We start from the raw sequence: 24,438 nt of genomic DNA, 5'->3' as shown, positions 1-24,438 counted from the left end.
AATGCAGTCGCATTGTGGCCGAAGCGTCTCGTTCCAAACCATGCTCACGACCTTCTGGGTCCAGACAGGGCGGGGTCGCGACCTTCTGAGGTTCGGCCGGGGCGGGTCGAACCCGGAGCCGAGCTCCGTGTCCGTGACCGCTGTGTTGGTGACTGTTTGGGCGGCTCTACCGTGGCCTGACGCTCCATTCATTGTCTAGCGTCCAGTATGAGGCCGCAGATACCCACGTCTATATCGGCGGTGGGCGATAACCGTCGGCCGTTCCGCGGGCATCAGCATACGCCGGCCGCCGGACGTTCCTCCATTATCGCCCGACGCGCCGACAAATCGCGTCGTTATCGACGCCCATCGGTGCCGACACGGCCGATCGCGGCCAGGGGCGGCTGCGGTCGCTGGGGCCGCCCCCAGCTCCGGCCGAGCGGTGTGGGAGTCGGGCAGCTCTAAACGGTCAGCCGTTACCTCGCCGGCTGCCGAGAACCGTTTGGGAATGAGGCCCAACGTGAAATATCGCCGGCCGGCCCGCCCGATCGGCGGGTCAACCGCTATCTGTCTGAAAATAGATCGCTTCTCTGAATAGTTAGTCGGGCGAGCGACAATGACACACCCCGCCCAGGAGAAATCAGACAGATATTTAGTCGGGAACGGCCGAGTGTCCGCGCCGGCTGCAGAAATTATCGGAGCAATCTCAGGTAATCTGCACCCATTTCACAGGCGAAAGTTCGGTTGTGCATTGGGATCAGCGTTATGAAATACCATACACGATGACGGCACCGTTCCAATCTGACAGGATCGGCACGCCTCACGATCAGAGTCGAGTGAGATCACGGCATTCAGTACGATCCGCGCTGAATAATAGCATCCGATATGGGAAAGGTTCAGACACCATCGGCCAGCACCGTCGAAATAGTCCCGTGTAAAGTTCGGCAGGACAGTTAGTATAGTTGACTGCGCTATTACCCACGATGTCCTGTTTCAGCAGCTTACTGCGCTATATTCCAGTGCCATTCCAGTACGGATGATAGGAAATATGATCAGAGCTGCGCTTATGCAGACAGGACAGGTGCTCCGAGAAGAGGTGCGCCGTCTCACAAGAGCTGATCCCCGCGCAGTGTTCCAGCGGACGATCCATCAGACACCATGTCCAGGTAGACAGAGCCACCGGTGGTAATGTCCTGACCATGCACCCGTCCCGCCGCCGGCCGTGGGCCTTCCCGGCTCCCGGACTGACCACCACACGGCCACTGGCAGCCGATGGATCGACGAGCCGCCATGGCCAGTCTCTGGGCCCGTGAACGGAGCACCAGAACCATTCGGCGCGCGGCTGCCGCCGGCGTGTGTGAGCTCTTTCTTATAAACCACGGTACCGAGCACCGAGTGCCGAGCATTGAACACCAAACACTGAACAGAGCACCGCACACTCAGCATGGAACATCGAACGCTGAGCGCTGAGCACAGAACAAAGAGCGCTCAGCCCGATTACTGAGCAATGAGCACTGAATGTTGAACGCCGAGCGCTGAGCAGTGAGCAAAGAGCAAAGAGCACAGAGCACCGAGCACTGATCACCAAGCACTGAACACAGAGCACAGAACACAGAGCACAGAACACAGAGCACAGAACACAGAGCGCAGAACACAGAGCACAGAGCGCCGACTCACCTGGCGCCGATGAGCAGCGAGCTGCCGTCGTTCTCCAGCAGTCGGAAGTGGTCCTTATGCGAGACGTTACCGGCGAACCTCAGCATGCTCCGCTCATCTGCAAAGGAGGATCAACCCGTCAGATCAGACAAATCACCGCAACAGCCGGCCGGTCGCCTGACAACACACCGAGGGTGACCGAAAACGGAGCGCCGTTCCGCCACAGCCGCCGCCACACAGGGCTGCTGAGCAATCATATCAGACAGATCTTGTTTGCCAACTCGAGCTTATAAGCCGCCGATCCGTCATGCATGCAGCCGCACGGCTTTGCCGACATGCGGACGGGACCCGTTCCACGTTATATGAGTCTGGCGTTGACTTTTTTTGCGCCTGAGCAGGGGCTTTTGGGCTATTCGCGTACACGAGGGGCGATGACCGAGTACACTTGTGTCATTCACGGCGAATCAGCGACGAGCGCGCGGGAAAACCGGGCGCACGCCACGCGGCCAGGACACTAATCGCTACAGAGCTGAGCGGAGACGGGAAGTCACCCGTCAAGCAATCGCACGCGTCCGAGGCAGGAAATCGGCGCAGGAGGGCTACACGAGTGGCAGGTGGGAGCTGCCACCGTCCGGTGACAACCGCACGGTTTCAGTCATCACCACACAACCGCTGTCCCGACAGACACGGCAGCTCGCGCCCGCTGCAGCGGACGGGGCCGGCCCCTGGGAACGCTCACACTGCGGGATATTTCAGTCCTCTCTCGCCGCGCGCTGCACGCCTCGACGGCTCGTGCAGCGGCCAGCTGCCGGCCCGAGGTGCCCCGTTCAATTAGCATTCACCGGAAACTGCGGCGCGCACAGAAGGCGGACGGGCCAGCACGTCCAGCCGAGTGGGAAGATGGGCGCTGCAAATGCGCCTTTGAGCCGAACCGACCAGCCAGTTGAAAGTGGCGTTTAACCTTGGAAACGGCAGCAGCAAAACAGCGCCTGGCGGCGACGGTGACGCAAACACGCCAGCAAAAAGGCCCAATCGGGAAGCGGACACACTGTTACAGCCGACAACACGGCGGATTGAATCGACGACACCCGGCCCTCATAAGCGAACACCGTGTTTCCGGAAACCGTACACGATGCGCACTTCCTTCGCCGGTGTGTTCAGGTGCCGTGACGGCGTCTGCGCCGTATAATACCGAGGGTCTCAGCCCCGCCGGCGGCGGCTGCAAGGCCAGGTGTGTGAATCCGTGGCAGATCACCTCCATCATTCACACCCTCTCCACGCGGCAGGGCAGCTGTTCGGAGCAGCGCAGTCCAAACCTGCACCAGCTCCTATACCCCGCCCGGGTGCTTGATCGTACAGAGCCGCTCCCAGTCCAGCGGGCTCCTACGGTCGGCGAGCTGCCCCAGTCGTATAACCATCGGAACGACCGGCCGCCACCGGTCCTCCCCGGGGCGAACGGAGGCGCCGGTCCGGCCCGTTACACCATCCCGCCGCGTTCGCCTCCCCCGTCGAGCGACTGACCGATAGCAACCGACAGCGTAAATTGGCGCTGCGGCGATTCCGGCGCGCACGCGGCGACGGTGATTAGTTTCCCGGCGAGGTCCCCGCGCGGCTGATGGCATACTTACCAGCGAGCGGTGCGCGTGTAATCGCATACGATGGCGTTAATAGTAACAGCACGACATGGAGTGATTCTCGGCCGATAGCCGGAACACCTGCCGTCGCTGGTAGGCGTCGTTCAGATTGGTGCTATTGTTATCGGTCAGCTCTGAAGCTGTGAGATGCCGGCACGCATACCGCGACCCACGCTCCATCTCAGCGCAAACCGTCTCAATTAGGCTCGTCCGCTCGGGCCGCACCTCTCATTGACGCAGGCACTGCTCGAACAAATCCGTCCGTCAGCCGCGCCCGCAGCCCCCAGTCCCGCTCCGCCGCGCCTTTGTGTTCTCTCGGCGCGCGTGCAGCCCTCGTCTGACGTCACCGCGGCCGGCGCATGCAAATCCGCGCTGGGAGGCCGCAGTTCTGGGTACGACCACCTTTCGCCAGGTGCATTCGGTCTGTCTGGTCGCGCTGAGCCCTCAGCCGAGGCCGGGTTCGCTGAACAGACTGTAACCGGTTTGCGAGCGGCCGCTGAGCACTGCTCGGCGCGGGACTCTCCGCTCTCCGTACGGCGGACAGCCCCGCCGGTCAGTGATGGTCAGCGTTGGTCACCGCTCTGGTCGACCCGGCCCGTCGGTCACCGTCGCAGATATGCATCAGGTGACCTCAGAGGGGGAGAGTGTGAGACAGTGAGAGCTGACTGACCGGGGAGCCCCTGCGCGCGCCATGACCTACAACAGGAACTGCTGGATCCGGTGATCACGAACGGAGAGTTGCACCACCGTCCCAGTTCGGTCCCCCAGTTCCGACCCATTTATTCCCGGACACGCGTTTCCGTTTGGCACAGTCCCCGATCAATTCGACTTTGTCGATCCGTCATCCCTGACACCGGCCCCTCGTTCCACCCAGCTGGGCAGCTGCAGCCCCGCGGGACGGGGGGGGGGATGTTCAATTGGTCGGCTGCAGACCGCGGGCCACCTGACCCGGCGAATCACCCGGCACGCGCCACCAGCGCCGCCACAATGCCGTGTTGCAGCGGCGTCAACAGGGCGTCATTCGGCCTGCCGCCGCAGAGAACAATAGCGCGGTGCTGCGGACGGGCGACCAGCAGCCCGTCAGCCGTGTGGCAGAGCCCGGAAAGTGGTGTGTCGGGCCGGTGACACAGCTGGGCCGCGGATGATAATGGCCCGATAAACCGACGAATAATTACTCCCGTGGCAGTTGCGGCAGACAGGAACAACGGAAATATGACGGGACTAAAATGAAATGTTATAAATGTCAAACTCCACACCTGGTTCTATCTAACTGACAAGAATAAAAATGACTTGTCATGCCATGTTCAAATGAAACTTTTTCCTCTTTTCAGTTTTTACTATGTCCGACTCGGTAGCTGAATCTTTCAACCCATCACAGCAGAACCGGCAGCCGCCGCCCCTCGGTCCAATGGCTGTCCGGTGACATCCGGCCAGCCGGCCCTCACCTCAGCGCGCCGAACGAACTGAAGTGGCTTTTTGTCGTCTGTTTGCACTCTCGTCCCCGGTCGCGTCGTGGGAGGGGGCGGTTGAGTGGCCCCGTTTGGTGGCCGGATATCGGTCACGCCCCGTGCCCCCGCGCGCGGACAACAGCCATCCTCCCCTCTCTCTTTTTCAAAACCCCACAGACCCACCTCTCCCCCTCTCCCTCCCTCTCTCTCTCTCTCTCTCTCTCTCTCTCTCTCTCTCCTCTCTCCTCTCTCTTTTTTTTTCTCTCTTTCTTTCAGCTGCAGCGAAGGTCAAAACGGGCGTTAGCTCACGAGTCACGGGTACACAGCAGAGGTAAACTCGACCCAGGGCGTTCCGTGAACGACCAGTCAACCAAACCACCACCAAGACACACCTCTGCCGGTCACGATAAGGTCGGCGCACACGGGCGTTCCACAGAGGAAGTGGCGCCGCACTGCCAACACCTCCGGAGAGACCACACCGAGCGCCCAATATCCGCCGGAATACGCCGGAATAGGTGACGGGGAGCCGGGATAGGCACCCGGCGGGGCTGTGTGTGCATGAGAGATGACCTTATACAAAACATACAGCCATGACGCGTGGGCGGACGCCGGACAGCGATGTCACCTCCGATACCGGTGCGGCATATGTGCGGACAGGCGACCGATCCGGACCGATCCAGGTCATCCCGGTCAGCCCACCGCCGCGGACCGGTCCGCCCGGCCAGGTAAGGCACGACGATACCGCGAGACCGGTCAGTCCCGGGTGGTCACCGGTCATCACTGACGGACGACAGACAGACAGAGGTTATTGGTGGTCGGCAGGGGTCACTGCCACTGGACGTCCACGGAGGTCTCATGAGGTCACTGCCGGTCACCGCAGTAGTCAGAGATGATGTCAGTCACCTGACAAGATCTCCATGGAGGCAGCACCACATGAGAGACGGTGCAAGACGTGAGCAGGGGAAAACGGTCATCGTCTCGCCGGTTCACACTAGGTCGTGAGATGAGGAAATTAGCGTGCGTCATCTCGCGTCATCTCACGTCATCAGCCGCCATCCGGGCGCCGCGGGACATGGCACTTAGAATCGGGACACGGTACTTAGAGCCGGGACACGGCCTGCGAGTTATCTCGAACACGGCGTGCTATCAGGGTGGGTCGGCCGTGTTATCTCGGAGGGACGGTTCGGGGCCCGGCGCTGACGCCGGTAGAGAGTAGGACTGTCTGATTTGGACGCCGGCGGCGGGCGCTGGGGTCCGGGGATGCTGACCTGGCGAGTGTCCCATCAGTCTCCATGGCGCTGGTCGGAGCTCCGCAGGCTGCCGCTGCCGGTCACTGCACAGGAATGCAGCACAGAATCAATTACGGCCGGCACGGCGAGGAGCGCGGTGATGTCGGCAGGCTGAGGTCCGCGCGGCGCCCTCTCCCCATCTGTGTGCCCAGACGGCCGCCGCCGGCGCGGTGGTACGTCTGACGCCGCGCTGCGCGCCCGCTCGGCTCATGTTTCCCACTGACACGCCGGTGGCCGCAAGACGTGCGCGGAATGAGGCACCGCGAGCCGGTAAACAGGAACCGGCGTCGGAGCGGCGCGCTCCCCGCGACATCGGCAGGCGGGAGCCGCGGCTGGAGGGACGACAGGAGACACCACGGAGCAGCCGCACACACGTGCAGCTTCACCTGTGCTTCACATCAGCCGAGCGTCCCTCGGGCGGAGACCGGCGCCTCGTGATGAATCGACGGGCTCAAATGGCACGCACTGTCAAAACAAACAAGGTACGCATGGCCAATGCGTGTAACTATGTAGCTTTGAATCCATCTCGCAGATAGCGCGTCCCCAACGAATTTGAATTTCAAAACTCGGACCGGGTCGCCGTCGACGCGTCCCGCCCTCGGGTAGGAGTGATGACCGAGTGAGTCGAACGGCCGGGGTAATTTGTGTCACGGCGATGTCGGGCCGTGTCCCGTAGGCTCGCTGGCGGCTGTGTCACTGCGGTGGTCGCGCCCAGCTGAGAAACACGGCGAATCTGATGGGCCGCCATTACAGACCGAGCCGGCAGCGCCGCCCGAGGGGGCTGCCGCACCGGTTCGACACGCGATCAGCGGCGGCGCGGAGATCGCTGCGGTCGGGTCAGACGTGCAGGGCCGCAGCTGCACCGGCCGGCTGTCTGACGGTGCGGCGGAGCTGACACGTCTTGTTCGGGCCGAGTGACGCCGTCGGCTCGGGTGGCCGCCCTGAGACAGAGGCCCGTCCGGGCACCGAGCACCGACAATGGATGTCGTCCGATCGTATCGGACGGCGCGGTGCACCGCCGACGCCTCGCGACGCGCGACCGAGGGCGTCTATCGTCCGGACGGCCCGTCAGGTCACAGTGGTTGACAATCTCATCGCAGCAGTGCCGAAAGGTTAGGTCACAGACCGGTGCGGGGTCGTCACGAGGTAGCACTCCCGTCTCCCGCCCCGCTTCCCGCCCAGTCCGGTCCGGTCCGTGTCCAGTGCAGATTGCGGCGACCCTCGGACATTTCCGCCGGCTCGTTCCCACCGGAGACAGATGGCGGTGTCTCACGAGACGCGGCGCCGAGTTCCCACACGGACAGCGCATACGGCTGTAAGTCATTACATTACCGACCAACTGTACCCGGAGCGGCCGGCTCTCGGAACACAAACAACAAACACCGGAGAGAGCCACAGTCTGTTCTGTTCGCCGATAATGGCACAGCCGCTCCATCAACTCGGGCCGAATACCGGACAAATGCTGGGAACAGGCTCTGAAAGAGGCCGTCAAACTTATTGACCTTTCCGGCGTGTTTATTGGAGTCGTTGACAGAGATGGATGACGCCGCGGCCGGCGGTCGGCCGGGCGAGATGACGCCGATAGATCCGATCGATGCATGTTTGGGACTCACGCCACAATTGGCCGCTGGCGGCGCCCCGGCCGACGTCAAAACAGGCCTCCGGAACAAGCCCGCTGACGCCCCGACCCCCGATTTATGACGCTAATTTTGTCCACCCGAAAAATAGCTCCTCTCGGGGGTCGGCTTGGAAAAACAGACTGTCCCGCATCCGGCGACGGTTGGTCGTCGGCAGCGGCGGTGGCGGGAGCGACGGAAGCCCCGCGGCGATTCGACGCGCATGGCGGCTCTCCGGGTGCACGTGGCTCGGTCGTTACTCATCTGCGGCGGAGGAGGCCGGTGACAGCGGGCACGTGGCCGCCCCTGCGCCCTCCGTCCGCGCTCCGGCAGCTGCAGCCGCCCGACAGCTGCCCGGTCGACCGAGACGCCCCTCCATCACCACCCCATGTTCCGCGGCAGGAGACACGCCAATCCCAGCGGCGGATCGTACCGATAAGCAGACGTCGGACCGATTCAGCCACCCCCTCCAGTGTTCCTAAAGGAGCGTCTTCCTCCTCAGGATGCTTTTGAGTACCCTCCTCCACGTGGGCCGATTTCCATAGGTCGGTTGACCTCGACGGGCGGTCCCAGGGGTGACCGAGCCCAAGAAACAATCGGTTGCCGTGGTATTTGTCCCGGCTCAGGAGGGTGGTTACGGGGAGACGGAGAGCGGAGTTTTTGTCGGCCAGCCTGTTACGGCCAGTGATTTATGTAGTGCGGCTCGGGTACGCGGGGCAGACCGAGAGAGGGGCGAGCTGCAGGAGGTATGTGCTACACCGCGGCCGGGGGACGGAGGGACAGCCGCGCCAGCCGGCTCCACATGCTCCGCACATGTTTGCTCGTCCCATTCCTCAGCAGTGTTGGCTGCTCCGAGGACAAGCCGAAAGCAAACAGAGCCCGGGCTGGAGCGTCGCCACATTCATGGCCACTAGTCGGCAGAGCGGGACAGAATGTCCCGACACCAGGACAGCGTAGTTCCCGGGCCGTCCCCGTCCGCGTGCGTCTGAACGCTGTTATCGTGCCCAACAGCCGGCGGCGTTTGTGCAGTGGGAGCCGCCCGAGGCCGCCCCGACCCAACTCAGACACGACATTGGCCTGTCAACACGCCAGCCGAGCCGAAACCCGTCATCGGTCGGCAAAAACAGGCGACGCGACACGCCGCGCCCGCTACTGTTGGCGGTGGTCGGGCCGACATGGGCTGACGCCGACTGTCCGCCCCGCGCCGGGCTCAGAGCGCCGCGTCCCACGGCGGAGAGTGACGGGGCGACTGTGGCTGCTGGGCGGCGGTCAGAGATCGGAGGGCGGCGGCGATGGCGGTGGTCACGCGACTGACTGAGTCATCCACCGCTCCCCACTCGGCTGCCCACTGTTCTAGCCCACGGCCCATCAGCGCCTGTCAGCGGCTGTCGGCAGGGCGCTCACCACCGAACTGGGGAGGGCGCCGCGGCTCCAGCTGGCCCGTCTCCGTCGGCACAAAGTGCCAGTCACAGCTGGCGGAGCGGCGCCTTGCACATGTTCTGCACGTGCAGTCTGGTGCAGCGGCTACGTGCAGTCTCTGACGCAGCCACCTCCCATGCCACTCGCGAGAGGTGCCGTTATATCTTGTCCCGCGCCATTAGCGTCAGAGGACAATAGTGCTGACCTCCAGAGAGGAGTGGTTCGAAGTGCGCTCACTAGAGATGTCAATCAGATACCAACTTTTTGGTATACCGATACCAAACCGATACCAACTTGGTATTTGGTATTTTAATCGTAATGTGTTTGGTATTTTGTTGGTATCATAAGCCCTCACTAATGTATAAGAGGCTAATAAATCGGTAAAAAGTTGGTATTTCCCTCAGTTTCCCAAGTTGGTTTGGTTTCGGTATTTTCCCGTGGTTTTGGTTGGTATTTGGTTTGGTATCGGTATTCCGATTTTCCGTAATTGACATCACTAGCGCTCACGTCTCCCGGCCATTGTCGTAATCGCGCCGCGAGGACCTGACAATAGGACAACGCTGCTGCCATCCGTCCATCCGTCCGTCTGTCTATCGTGCTGGGCGTCCGCAGTCCACATGCGGAAGACAGCGGCGCGAGCCATCACTAACCAGGTGCGCGCGGTGCGTGAGCAGCGCCGCTGACGTCATGTGTGCAGCGCCGCGCACGATGCGGCCCACCGTTTTCCTGTCGGCTGTCGGTTCCACTTTCCGCGAACGGCCGGCCGTGATTCCGGCCGACTCCACCCTCAGTCGAGGTCAGCTCCGCCGGCGCGGCGTGCAGACTCACACGGACCGGGCTATACGGCGGCGAGGGCGTGCAAAAGCTCACACGGAAAGGACTATAGCAGCGAGTACGGCTAACCGGACCTGGCAGCGGCGAGACTGTCCTTGATTGGCGGTCGGCGGGGTCACGGCGGGTCACGGCGGGTCACAGGTCTTCCCAGCGGTCCAGCCGCGGGCGCGTGCCGGCTCCACACCTCTGCCGGCGGGGCTCGGGTGCGACACGGAGCGTGTGACTCTCACACGCCGCTTTGTTACGGCTGAGCGGAGCTCACCGCAGACGGACGCCGCTCGGTTTCGGCGGCGGTCAGCCGTCACGTCTTGAGTCACAGAGGGTCACGGTCAGTCGGGGAGGGAGCGGGACGGACGGAGACCACGCTCACGGGACACGCTTCGGTGGGTGGCGCCGGACCTCCGTGCGAACAGAGAGCGGACACAAAGAACCGGACCACCGTCCGAACATTGAGCAGCTGCAGCGCTCCACAACTGACAGCAAGGCGTCACTCTGCTAAACACTGGTGGTCTCCAAGGAGTCGATTTCAAGGAAGGGAGGGGAGAGGTCTGATGAATCAACCATGCAAAGTGGTCCATCCTCTGCCGTGTCCCGGGGGAGAGGGGTCAGAGACCGCCTGACGCCCATGTCCGGACCCTCCCGGAGGAGGTCCGACCCCGATCAGCAGCGATGAGACACCACCAGACCGCTCGGATACGGGCTCGTGCAGCCGGTCACAACCGGCCACAGTACGAGTCCCGTGCAATAGCCGCAGCCTGATAGTATCGCCGTCCGCGGTTTGCAGGCAGGTTTTGGTCCTGGCTTGGTCACGAGCCGCGTGCGTGAGGGCGCTCCATTCGTCAGCCGAGTTTGACAGAAAGACGGCCAGCCGGCTTCATCGGCGACACCAGCATCGACAAAGCCGATTTCCGGCGGTACGGCCGGTTTCAGATCGATCGGACCAACATTTGAGGTCTGATCCGTGCAGCAAACGCCGCCATTTGACCGTAATACCGCCGGTGCCTCCCCACACAACGATACAATGGAGTTTTAGCTGAGCGTCTGGCCGCCAACGAGCGTTCAAGTTCAAAGACACTGCGCGGGGAGGGCAGCCCTGATACCATCTCAGGAAGCTGGCCAACGACGAAGGACAGCACCCAGCCGTGGCGACCCGTCACCCGTCACAGTGTCACTGACCGTCACAGCGTCACGAAACGTCACACACCTCCCAATCGGGGTTGCTGCCCCGGTCAACACTGCAGCCCAAAAAACGGCCCAGCGAGCAGTGCAGTGACCTATCGTCATACGACTGAATGCCCCTGTCGGACGCATACGCAGACTAAAACACCGGTGAATAGTAACCCGGCTCATCGTAAACCACCTCCCTCAATGTCACGCCGGGATAACTCACCGGCTGCCCGGAAAAACGCCCGCTGAACGGCTGAGCCATGAGACGGCCGCGGTATTGATATGGAAATGTGTCGGTACCGGAGCGGACCCGGGCGGGGCCAGTGCAGGGGGTGGTCTAAGCCGACAGCAGTCGCGTGCTCAGCGGCGCTTGTGGCGGTCAGTCACCTGCAGGAGGCCGTCTAGCCACGTCCCACGAACATCCGACCGCGCACTGCACGCACGACAGCTTTATGCGTGCCAGGATAAAACTAACCAAAATCGTGGATTTAATTCAGTGTATGCTCTAAGTACGAGACCACAAGTTACATCAGGAGAAAGCGGGGAGCAGAAGCACAGGTGATCTCACTGGGAGTCTGTCACGCCATAAGACGGTGCGTCACGGGGCGTGTAACGTGACACCCGTGACAGCCACCCACAGCGGCGGTAGCGTCACACCGCATCTCCGGCCATCTCCGCGACCGCAGAGAGGGAGGAGAGGAAGGGAGAGGGGAAGGAGGCTAAATGGGCGGAGATATGGAGAGGGGAAGATCAGTCACTCGGGCGGTCTGGCGAGCGGCCAGCGGTGGACGGGGGAGAGGCGGCGATACAGCTGGCCCGTTGCACCCTCTCCCCTCACCCTTCTCACATCCTGCGGCAGCCGCACGCAATGTGTCACCGTGACGGGAACAGCCGACGGGCCCGACGAGCCTCACTTGTCACCGGTGCGGCACATAGGCTTGTCTCCGGAGCCGTCAGCACCGACCACAGTTCTGGGGAGACGCGAACAGCACCCTTTACGAGGCCATCAAATTAGTGGCGACGCGGCGCAGCGCGCTAAGCAACGCCGGCCGACAGTGCTGCCTGCAGCGGGACTGGAACGGCGGCGGTCCACTGACGCCCCAATCCGCGGCAAATGGCGCAATCCAGCGTTGCAGCTCACACCAACCGAGCCAGTCACAGCTGCAGGGTTCGAGAGAGACGGCCGGTCGCCGGAAAATGTAGGTTTGTTGAGGAGCGGCCAAATAGAGCGGAGAATGTTTGATCAACGCCGCAGACCGACAGTCGGAATCCCAATGGCTTCGGCAGCGGACCCGCAATACAGGGAATCGGTACACAACCTCCCCAGAGACGACGCGCGGCCGGCCACGTCGCTCGGCTGACCAATTGAAACGGCCCTGAGGCGGATCATTCCCGGTGAAATGGTCACTCGGGCCGGCCGCGTGGGCAGCGGACAGCTGCGTCGTACGTGCCCGGGTCGTTCAGTGTCTGCAGTAGCCACCTCCGACCTGCCCCGCACGTCAGCTGAAGTCGTCCCACCGCTGACCTACCGCTGACGGCCATCAGCAGCAGAAGTCAGCAGCAGTCAGCGCCCACAGACCGCCTACCGAGCGAGAGACCCGGTCAGTCCGTCCGGCCGTGACCCGCCTGCACCGCTCGTGCCGACCCCATGTGTGACCCCACCGCCGGACGCCGCGCCGGTGGCTGCGGGAGGCGGACCGCGCCGCCCACCGCCTCCGAGCGCCGATAGGATGGACCCGTGTCGTGACGACCGCTCACGCACGGCCAGCCTCCACCGGAGAGAGGCGCCCTGTGGCCGCAGCGAGCGCAGGCCACGCACAAAAACACAGCACCGCAAAAAGGAGGCGCGCGGGCTGCTGGCCAGTCGGGTCACCGGACAAAGGACCGGAGAGTGCACATACAGAGGGTATCGGCGGGCCGCCAGCAGCGCGGGGAGGGGATGCAGTCGGTGAGCGGGTCCCGCAGCAGTCAGCGTGCGCCCGGCCCGCGGCGGAGGGGTGAGCCAGCACTCCTGCAGCCACGGCCGCACGCAGCGCGCTTCATATTCAACCGGAGCCATCAGCGCGAAACAACGGCCGGGTCCGTGCAGCGTCATCACGCCAAATCGCCACACTCAGTCACCGACTGGGGGAGTGGGGGCCGTGCGGCGCAGTCGAATCACTCATCGGTCCTCGCTCCTGCCCCCTCCCGGCCGCATAAAAACCGGATCACCGGCACAGCAGTGGTCCGGCCTGCGCTCACCGATGGAGCCACGGGACTAGCAGAGAGCGAGCAGCAAACGAACAGGCCCCGACGGTCGTGTTTGGTCTGACCTTCTGGCCAGTTTATGGCTGGCACTTACCGCGCCTCCGCTCCGCCCGACGGCCGCGCCGGTGGCGCCAAATTTAGCTCTCTCGGGCGGCGGCAGCACGCCAGCATTGTTCATGTGAGCCCATCCGATGAGTAGATCTGGCCCGGTCGCGGTGAGCCGCGCCGCACGCCGGACCAGTCCCAGAGCCTCAGAACAGGGTGGGTCGGCCCGGTGATCTCCGGCGAGTCACCGACACGGGTCTCCCAAATCGGCTCAGCTCCCCACCTCCGCGCGGTTCACCGTTAGCGCCCGTGGCTGACACTCCCAGCAGGGTGATAAGGCCCGGGCCGGACCGCTAATCTGAGATCTCCATCGTCCGCCGGCCACGTCACCTCATCTCGTGCCGGCCGGACCGTTCACCCTCGTCTCGGTGCACCGGACATTAAGCTGGCCCGGCAGCGCAGCGGATTTTCCTCACAGACGGAAACTTGCCGCGGGTTGCATAAAGGGAGTGGGTTACTACCGCTCAGGTAGATACACGGCACGAGAGCCGAATTCGGCCGGTCGAGACCGATGGCTCTGCTGAGATGGGTGGAACTGACCCTGTATGGAGCGAAGAGCCGGTCATAGAGCCGGCTGTGGAAGCCAGACGCAGCCGTCTCCATGTCATCCACCACATGGCACATCGGCCCGCGGCCCCATGACCCTTCCAACGGACTCCACCGTCACGACAAAGGACGGGCACGCAGCGGACAGCGATGGCGGCGTGACGCGTTCTCAGCACTGTACGGAGCACACACCGGCGCCCAGCGCCAGAGGACAAATATGTTGTTTTGGCGCGCGGCGACACGGCGCGTCGGCGCCTGAATGACGGCGGAATGACACGCGGAATGCCGTCTGGTCCGGCCGGGTGCGCGATGAGCCGCCTATCAAACGGTGTATACAGCCGGGCGCGGCCGGGGTGCCTCCGACAACACGCTCGCACGCCGGCAGCACAATACATCGCGACGCCATCGGTGCGCGGCTGGCATTCTAATCCGCCAGCCGGTGCCAGCGCGAGCCCGCAGTCCTCTGGCACGGCACGGAGCGCGTGACACCCGACGGCGGGGTGCAGTGGAGGACAATGCGCGCCCGCCGGCACCCGGCTCTGGCTCGGCTCCAAAGCCCTAGATCAGCTCCAGTTCCCACGGGGAGGGTCGGGTCGGGCCGACCCCTCCGATCACTGCCCCCGGTCAGCTCAGCCTACGGGGCCGTGACCGGGTCGCGGAGAGAGCTCAGACGTCGATGTCGGCTATTCCAGAGACGCGATGAATTTTCGTCGACGAGGCCCGCCGGCCGCAGCGCCGATCTCATCTGCGATTGCAGTCCCTCCGTTTGGCAATCCATTGCCGCCGCTAGCGCCGGCCGTCCCATTCTCCATAAGTTAGTTGGGTCGAGTTTGCCCGCTCATAATAGCGGAATATAAATGAGATTTTTTCTTCGACGAGCTTGCAGAATACATATCGTCGGCGCCGACGTCTGGAAATCTGGAACATGTCGTTTGCCTCAATGGACGCCCTGATTTGGGATTCATGCTCTGTTCGCTCCGCGTCGAGGCGTCCAAGAATGAAAGTGCAGCCGAAAGAAATTCAGGCCGGTGGAGCTACAATGCAGAGGCGGCAGAACGTCGATATTTCTGCGCTCTCCTATGCTTAACACATAATATAACAATACAATAATAACAAAATATAAAGCGCGAACAGATTATATCGGCGCACATTCCAGGCAAGAGACCTCAGTTATCGCGTGGCACGTGGTGGCCGTCCTCACCCCACCCCTAACCCCTACCCCTCCGGGTCTGATGGGTCCGATGGCCGCGCCACGATAGCGTCTCCTCGCTGACTGCTATCCCGACCACTCGGTAAACACATTCGCAAGCCAAAACAGACGGACGGTCCGACCAACCACTCCAGACCGTGCCACGTTCCTCCTGCGAACGGCGGCACGTGACTGGTCATTGGTCACTGTCCGGTCACCCACCGGTCAACACCCGGTCATTGCTCGGTCATTGTTGGGTCACCGCTCTGCTCGCTGTGTACTGTGTAGGTACTGTGTGTAGCATCAGTGCCGGCCTCTGATGATAGACAGACAGGCCGTCGACTGCTCCAGTCTCCGGCGCCTGCTGGTGGGTGCCGCGGAGAGCGCTGACCCCAAATTAGGGAGCGGACGACTAGGGCGCCGACAAATCACCGGTGACGTCAGTGACGAGCCGACCAATGAGCGGCGCCGGCCGGTGCACGGAGACAGGCGGCAAGTTCCCACGGCACAGCGCGTTCTCCCGGCCGCCGCCCGACAATTACACGGCTATTTCTACGAAGCAGTCTGTGCCATTGTCCCGGTCAGCCGGTGGGTACCGAGGCGGGGGAGAGGGAGTGCAGTTCCAGCAGAAAAACCGGCCGATAAAATTGCAGCACCCGATCAGTGCAGCCGCAATACCTGGGCGTGACCAATGGCCCACTGATTGGTGTCGAGACAATGGAAATACTCATACGGGATAATTTACGAGTAACCGTGAATTAATTACGGTTAGCACAACTTCAGCTCACTTCTGCGGGGAGAAAGTACTGCCGGTAAGCGCAATGGTCACTGACAGCCATCATCCCTGGGCCCAGCTCCGTTGGCGACGTTGCACGCAACGATATTGTGCAAGCCTGAAGTTCATCGCGCAGGCCAAAAAGATGGCACGGTAAAAATGGGATGACCTCAATGTGTCTGCTTGTTCCGGATATCACATCATTCCTAATCGGGCGAAATCTCCTCTGCGTGGAGGCATTTCACGACGTGCAAGGAACTGCCGGTTCACAGGTGGTGCAGTGTGCAGTGTGCACAGACGAGTCCCGCCATTCGGACCGACTACCGGTCGTTCTGTGGCCTGCACAGCTGGTGATCGGGTCAGACTGGTAGTTACACACACGGCGGCTCGCACAGACACCTGTGTGTCGTGCCAGAACGGATGTCACCTGTACCACCAGTCGCGCGAGGCTGCAGGTACTCACCGAGTGGGACGTATCGCCGGGGCGTCAGGTCCTCCTGCCAGAGGGCGGAGGCCGCGGACAGACCGGCCAGCACCAGCAGACAGCTCAGTGACGGGACCGCCATGGCGCGGCGGGCGGGCAGACACGGGAGATCGAGCTGTGGTGCGGAGACGGTCTAGCAGCGCATCACTGAAACATACAGAAGCACGGTCATGCACGGTCCGCGGTAAAGACGGCCGGTCACACGAGCCGAGAGATTGATAAGTTAGTGATGAAGCATTCATCGATAATCATGTCTGACTCATAGCTAGCCTGTCCTGTTCTGTTCCTCATGGAAACAATGATTCGTCAGCCACCCCGCTCCTAATCCCCAAGATGCTGTCAGTGTCAGACCCGTTTAGAAGGCAGGCGCCACCTTCAGACACTTTCCGCAGTCGCAGTCTGTCCGGGGAGTCCCAGTCTGTCGCCTGGCGCCGCGCTCTGCATGCTGTTTCCGGATAAAACCCCGATCAGCCATCGCCTATCGGTTTTCCGCCGGCAGCTCGGCGGCAGCTCGAGCGACGGCCAGTCGGCTTCCGCAGCTCTGGCGCCGGTGGGGGCAGCAAGTCTAGACTCCAGCCTCTGGTACACGAAATCTGTCGGCGGGCCGCGTCCCGATCACCTCTGAATGTCGGCCAGTGGTGTCGGCCACTGGTGTCGGGCGAGGTGCCAGAGGTGTCCGTCTGCACGCGCCCGGCCCGGCGCCGCTCGTGCTCGCCCGGACACCGTCCATCACGCCTGCACGGGCGCCCCTCCGCGTGCACCGTGCACCCACTGTGCGTGTATACACAGACAGTAAGTGTGCGTGCAGCCAGCAGTAGGCCATACCGTTCGTTAGCCCGTCACGCGCCCGGCGGGTCAGACGGGTACAAAAACGACGGCCTGATGACGCACGGCTCCGCCCACCGAAGTGGTGTGATAATTCAACCGCGCCAGGCCATAACTAGCAGATATATAACAGTAGGCTGCAATCGACAGCGACTCGGACAGTACACGCAGCGAGGTTTGACCTCCGCTGTTTAGGCTCAGACATAAGCCCCGCTCGCGGGGTCACCGCTCTATCCGGGAAGAGAGGAGCGGGTAGAGACTAGAGACCCCGACCGACCGCCGGCCACCTGCGACCGCCGCAGGATGTCCGATCAGACCACAACAGCTCCCGTAATAACACATGCGGGGCCGTGAGAATACACCGGCCACAGTCTGGCCCGCGACAGGTGCAGTGCGCACCGTGTAGCGCCGCAATCGGCACCAACAGGGGTTCCTGTTGTGGCGAAACCCCATCCCGAATACACCTGCCGGTGGAGCCAGCCGAGCCCCGGCCCGCCGTACTCAAACACAGCCCTCGTGCTCCCGGGCGCCGAGGTCTCCGAGGTCGGGGTGCACTACTCCAAGCCTCGCCTCAGCTCATCCTGTCGACATTGTTTCAGGCTAATTAAATTCCCTCGAGATCCTCATAACGCTGCGTCAAAGTTACTCACTTGGAAAACTTGGGCCACGCCATTGTCTTCGTAGTAATTAGCAAGACGGCGTGACCGTGAGCGATAGCTTTGTTAAAACAAAGCACACGAGAAACCCAGCGACCAAGGCAACAAACATCCCCGCGACCGGCCGGGTCCGCGGCGCCGGGCCGAGCGGGCAGCGCATCTCATAATCAGAGCCGTCCGTGGCAGTGGCAAACAGCCTCACGGTCGACAACAGACCGTCCGCTCCGTCCCTTCTCCGTGCCTGCACCTGGCGAGCCAGGTTTTTAGCCGCGGCGAAAGGGGGAGGGTCGCTGCCGATAGGAGATGGTCGGTGATTTTCTGCCCTCCCTTCCCGCTAATCGCGCGGACGGGCAGGTAGAAAAACAAGTGCCCGCGCCCGGGGCGCCCTGGCGATGGGCGCCCGACCAGCCACGCTCCGGCCGCAGGGCACCGGCCGGAGATGAGGGACCGGCGCTCGCGACCGGCCTGAGTCACAGCCCCAGAGGTCAGCGTGGTAGAACGGAGTTTGGATCCACGACCCGGCACCAGACGCCATTGGTGTCGCAGATATCGCTGAATAAAACGGGACGTATGAATCTCTGAATAAAATGAGACTTATGAATCGCTGAACGACGGGCTTTACCTGCCGACAAGCTGCTACCCAGCGAACGACGACAGCCGCCCCCCGCAGCATCCTCTGGGAACACTGACCCCATCTCTCTCCCACACTGATTATTTACACTCCTGTCTGCGGGCACAGGAGGAGCCGTGTGCACCGGAGGGTATATCTCCGCGTCCGTCAGCGCCAGGTGGAGCCTGTCCCGTCGATCCGCCCCACCGTCCCGTCCCGGGAGACCGGGAACCGTGAAGGTGCCCCGTCACCGCCTCAATGGGACGGTCACGTCCAGAGAGCATTTTCTTGGTCCCCAGGCAGCCGGCTGTGAGGGCCACGGAGCACAGCGGGGGAGAGTGTGACAGGAGAGGAGAGAAGAGGAGAGGGTCCCGCGGAGCAGGAGATGAGGAGAGCCTCAGAGAGGCATAGTACGAGGTTCTGAGGGGCGGCGCTTTGTGAGACGGAGCTCAAAGACCAAGGGTGCAAGAAAGCGACGACCGGGCGCGAGGTCTTTTGTGCATGTTTGATGGTAGGGGTTGGCCGGTCACAGACGGCGCATGGTTTGCCACGTGGCCCGACGAGGGGCCGGACGACCATGGAAATCGGATCTATCTGAAGGCCAGAGGGACCAGCCCAATCAGAGATGCCGAGGTCCCGCAGTCTGAGAGACAGACAGTCTTCCAAACAGAATGCAAAGTATTGCAACAAATTATGCATAAATAGGTACCTAATTGGTTGTTCATGTCACGTAGATGTTGCAGCTATAATTCAACCCGAGGTGAATGTAAATATTGATCATTTCGTGTAAAACGGCATTAACAAGGCTAAGTGACGTTACTTGTTACGTTGCTCATTAACATAACTAGTAGTACGTAACAATACTAATTAAAACTTAACCGATACACGGAAGGTATTCACAAGTCTGCTGTGGTACTCGCTAGAATGTTCCTAGAATTAATTAAGCTTGGTACATTTCAGTAAATATGATAACAACCGATCCATAAATAAGCGATGCTCGTTTGCCAGACAGCGTGACAGCACAAACCACAAAACAAAGAAGCTTTATTAGGAAAGATAATTGCTACGGGCCGATCGGTTATCTGTGGATATTTCTGAACGGTAAACCGCAGTCAATCTTCGGCCATCGGTCGATCGGTTGCGGAGGGAAGCTGGACTGAGCTCGGGACCACAGCAGTTATCAGTTAGTCGCCCTGCGGTATAGGCACTTCCCTGGAACCGCACATAGCGTACGACAAAATCCCCGATTAGCCTGCAGCGCCGGCAGCGTTGTCCACCGCGTGGTTACTGCCGCCATGACCGCTCGGCCACCCATGGGAACCCCAAAGCAATCGGTGATACAAAAAGCGGCTGCATGCGGGCGCTGCGGTGCGAGTTTCCTCGATAGTGTGCGGGCCGGCCGCGGGTGCGTGCCGCCCCGGTCCCTCGCGGTGGGTGTGGCCGGGCGGCGGCTCACGCCCCAGACAAACCGCACACAGTCGTGCCGGCCTGCACCGCTAATCAGTGCGCACGGCAGCACCGCAGCAGCGCTCGAGTCCAGTGTTTGACGCTCGGAGCGGCCAGCCCCCAGCTGACAGATGACTCGGGGGTGAGAGCGCCGGCCCAGCCTGTCGACAGCCTCTCCCACGGAACGGCAGACACGCAGCAGTGCCCAGATCGTAGTCCGACCAGTCGACAGGCCCAATCAATCTCAGCGACGCTGCGACGTTACGGCGAATCGGCGCGTGTGACTACGTGTGTGACTCACAGCGGAGTCGGTCCGTCGGCACGTCCGGAGTCGGAGTCACGCCGTGACCCCTGACCTGAGGTTACGCTGAGTCACGGTCACACCGCGGGTGAGTGACCGCCGACCGCCGCCGGGTCGGGCCGTGAGAAGTGGCGCCCCGGGAGCTGTTATTAGGCCCGCATCGGGCGGCCGGCGCCCGCCGAGCGCACCGAATCCGGTGTGAATCTGCATTCAGAGGTGATCGTGCCGGTTATAGGCAGGAAGCGGGCGGTGGTTGAGCCCAGGTGGAGGCCGGGCGCCGGTCGTGAGGCGCCCTGGACCGCTGCGGCTGCCGCCCGGCCGGGGGCCATAAGCGGCCATCAGACGTCGGCGGGGCGGCCGGCGCTAACTTAGGACGGCCGCTGTTTCGATCTGACGGCCGTCCATGGGCGCTCAAGTGCCGGCCGCGGGCGCCGTTCAATGGCCACATCGATTGCACGTCGGGAAGCGCTATAGCGCCGCCTGTCAACAGAGTAGCCCTGCCCGCGGTCAGCGGCGCGCTGCCAGCACAATTGGACGCTAATGGGGCCGTTCAACCGCCCGACTCACCCCCAGGCGTGCACGCCGCTCCTCCCGCCAGTTCCGTTAGGTTTCCACGGCTACCGGAGCAGTTAAGTGCAGAATTTTGACGGTATTCCGTGCACATCGCACAGTATTGTGGCGCGTCATTTCCCGGTTATCTGTTATGGATCTCATGAACTGGTCCGCACAACCGGCCACATGGGAAGCGGGTCATTCTCAGAGAGACGGTAGGCGATCCAGATGGCCCAATGCGCTACCTGTTCACCTAGCTCGGCTTGGGGCGTACCTACCGAAGGAATACCGTGGCGGACCGATGGCGTACCGGTGGCGTGCGGTACCGGTGGCGTACTGAGTTACCACGACAGTCATGAGCGGAGTGCACGGCGCTGCCCGCCAGCGTCTGACCAGTGACCGGGGCTGCTCCGTCGGCTAACTGTACCGGTCGCCGGCGGCCGGGCCGGCTACCGGTCAGCTCCGGAGACCGGCCGCACCTTCAGCCGCGGTCCGAGGACTCTGAGGCTGCCGAGGCCGGTACCGGGGTGTGGCCGCCGCTGTCGTGACGGGATCGTGCAGCGCGCGAGCCGGCTGGGTGCTAGCAGAACGCCTCCGGGGCGGTGCCGAGATGGCCGATACGGTCCGCGGCCGCCCGCTACGGGCACAAATTGGAGCTGCCCAAAGGAGAGAGACAAAGCCGGCTGCGGCTGCACTGGCGCCCATCCATCAGTGACGCCGCCTCGAGAGCGGCGGAATGTCCGGATCGGGGAGGCGATCATGCACTCCACTGGTCCGAGTACAGCGACCAGTGACGGTAGCGGAGTGATAATTTGTCGCGCCATTGAACTGTGCCCATTAGAGAATAAATTGGCGAGTGGAAACGCCCTGTTTCGTCCATCGGGCCCGCATAGTTTCAGCAGCAGAGTTCTGTACATGTAATGATACAGAAAGGTATATTTATCTAACCACGGCGATTCATAAATTCGATACTTGAGAAAGACCCGAAAAACGGAGCCTATCTTCTGTTATTCTGTAACTCCAATCTCGGCCCAGGAGGCTCAGCAAACACAGGCGACCCAATTTCACAAAACACGGACCTCTCCCGCGCGTCTGGTCCCCCACCCCTCCCCTCCGTGTGCCAGCACCTGCCCTCCCGCCGATCCCCGGGGAGCGCCTATCGGGACGGAGGGTCCCCGAAGACGGTACGGGGACGGACGGACCGCGGGGAGGCAGATGGCGCGATGGCGCCGGGCGCTGTCCCCATGGCCGCGCGCTGCGGGAGGGTGGGGGCGAGGGTCGCTCCGTCCGTCCCGTCTGAAGGCGACGCTATCGCGGAGGGAGGACAGTGCACAAACAGTGGAGACGGGAGGGACGGCGACAGGACGGACGGCGCGCCACCGTCGGCGTCGGCGCGGCGCGAGATAGAGCGGCCGTCTGCGGGCTGCGTCGGCTAATGGTTCTCTCCGCTCGGTCACAGATGGGACAGGTGCACTGTGGTGGCTGGGGCAGCGTCAAGCCGGCGTGCACAGCGACACAGGGACGGCTGCATCAGCTAAACATAATTATGCCGGACGGCTAACGCTGAGCGTCTGTTCTGAAACCTCTTTATGGACCTTCTGTGAGGGGTCACAATCGTGTCCCACTTCAAAGGTCCCTATAACCGGCGCCTCTGTTTACAATGTAGATTTACGACCTCGCCCACGGTCCTCGCGCGTGTCCAGGACCCTATACGACGTCCACGACGACCACCCTGGCGGCGGAATCGGTCCGGAATTGGGCTGGTCAGTCTGGGGGCGGCCGGCGCCATCGTTAGGATATCTGAGAACGGGGTGGAGTGGGAAGGGGGAGAGCGAGGAACACGGGGAAGAGGGAGGGACCGAGGAAGGATCACATGTCGACGGGGCGGTCCCCGGCGCCGGCCCGTCGGTCCGCCCACAGCAGACTTTTGAGGGCTGACGGATTGACCAAGACGTGGCAGGACCGACAGACGGACGCGACGAGACGGGAGACGGGCCGGACAAGACGAGACGAGACGGTGATCTGTGAGCATTTCTGCTTACAGAGGAGTTGAGCAAAATATCCGTAGGAAGTCTGACCTAGCAGAACAGCAGCCGCAGTCTGGACAAACAAGACAGGAAAAGGCAGTCTCTCGTAATTAACGTAATCAACTTGTCTTCCTCTTACTCAGCGCCTGTTGAAAAACTTATCGCAAACACAAACTAGCTTTTGCAGTTCATTGGAGCAGATGTTACCCCGGACAAAGAGGTCAAGCTGAGTTGCAGCAACTGTACATTGTACAAGCGATGAGATTTGCCGAACATAGGCCTCTTGCACCAAACTACCTAGCTAGGTAAAATCGAAAAACTGGTTTCAGAATAAGCTAATCTAACGGTGGTAAATTTGTTTGCAATAGCCCAATACATAATCCTACATGTGCTTGCAAAATTTTGCATGCAAATTGTTACATTTGAGACTTGGACTGGGTATACGATGCAAAATAATCCATGCATTGGTGCAAGAGGATTTTGGTGCAAGAGGCCTCATATCACAGAGCTCAAGGATAAATGGTAATGCTACCGTATCGGACTCATGCATGTATTTCGATACGCAGGGTTCATATTCTGAGCATAGCCTGTTACAGAGAAGAGAGAAGGTCGTGGGCTGCACCTCTGCGGGTCAGGTAACGAATCTCGCAGTCCAGCCTGGTCTGCGCTGCCCGCGCCCGTGGGCGTTGTGCACTGTGCAATGTGCAGCGTGCACTGTGCAACCTGCTGTACTCGAGCTGACAACGCCCATAGCCGGCCTGTGACCTGGCGTTGGTGCACGATCTATTCTGGACCCAACGACCCGACCTCAATGACCGGTGCAGGCTGGAGGAACACCGGCAGCGTAATTACAAAGACAATGGTGATTGTGAAAAGTAGTGCAGGACATTGCATACCTAATTGCACGGTAAAACGGGAGCAGGCAATATGAACCGGTAAACTCCGATAAAAGGACTGCAAGCTCAAGCTCTTATAATTTAAAAGTAACTTTCATTGTTTCCAACTTATCGCCGCAAACATATCCGCGAATACTATGAAGCCTGGGTCATATAGTGACTTTTCACAGCTTTTTAGTCATGGGACACATGGGTGATGGGTATATTTGCGGGGCCAGAATACATAACGATTCACGCACACAGAAGGAAAATAAATACACAGCAGCCAACGCACCAATTCATCAACAGGTTGCCAGTTAAAACCCACGTCGGTCGTCGAGCCACGCGGCTCTCTCCCTCCCTTCCCGCCAAGCGAATGCTGACGCGGCGGCTTTGGCTTCCCTGGAATGGAACATCCCGAACCCACCTCAGACGGTAATCCAAGTGCAGCTTCTCCGGACCGATCCTTCAGCTCTCAGCAATCGCTCACCACGCTACAACAACCGTGTCAGTCCCTGCGCTTGCCACACACACCACGCGTGCACCACCCTCTCTGCCAGCGTCTCCGGACTGCCGGCCGGCCGCCCGCCGGGGGCCGCCGGCCGCGTACGCCGCCGGTTGTAGCCGCTGATTGGTCGGTGGGCCGGTCACGTGACCACTCGTTTCGGCGGCGCGGCGGCGTCTAGCCCGGGGCGATGGTCGGACGGTCCGTGTCCAGCCGGCGGCACAGGTGAGCTGGGGAGGGGAAGGGGTGGGTT

General features: G+C 61.7%; 1 long non-coding RNA gene across 1 annotated transcript; it reads right to left on the bottom strand.

Moving 5' to 3' along the window:
* Positions 1-1,654: 1,654 nt before the first annotated feature.
* LOC122365920 lies at positions 1,655-24,252 on the bottom strand. The gene is made up of 3 exons (XR_006253814.1): positions 24,108-24,252; positions 16,368-16,535; positions 1,655-1,753 (listed from the first exon to the last, which is right to left on the bottom strand). It is a non-coding gene; the product is annotated as an uncharacterized LOC122365920 (long non-coding RNA).
* Between the last annotated feature and the right edge of the window lie 186 nt (positions 24,253-24,438).

This window comes from Amphibalanus amphitrite, unplaced genomic scaffold, assembly GCF_019059575.1.
Source record: "Amphibalanus amphitrite isolate SeventyFive unplaced genomic scaffold, NRLGWU_Aamphi_draft 000772F_arrow, whole genome shotgun sequence".
Classification (NCBI taxonomy): Eukaryota; Metazoa; Arthropoda; class Thecostraca; order Balanomorpha; family Balanidae; genus Amphibalanus; species Amphibalanus amphitrite.
This window is presented reverse-complemented; position numbering and strand designations above follow the sequence as displayed.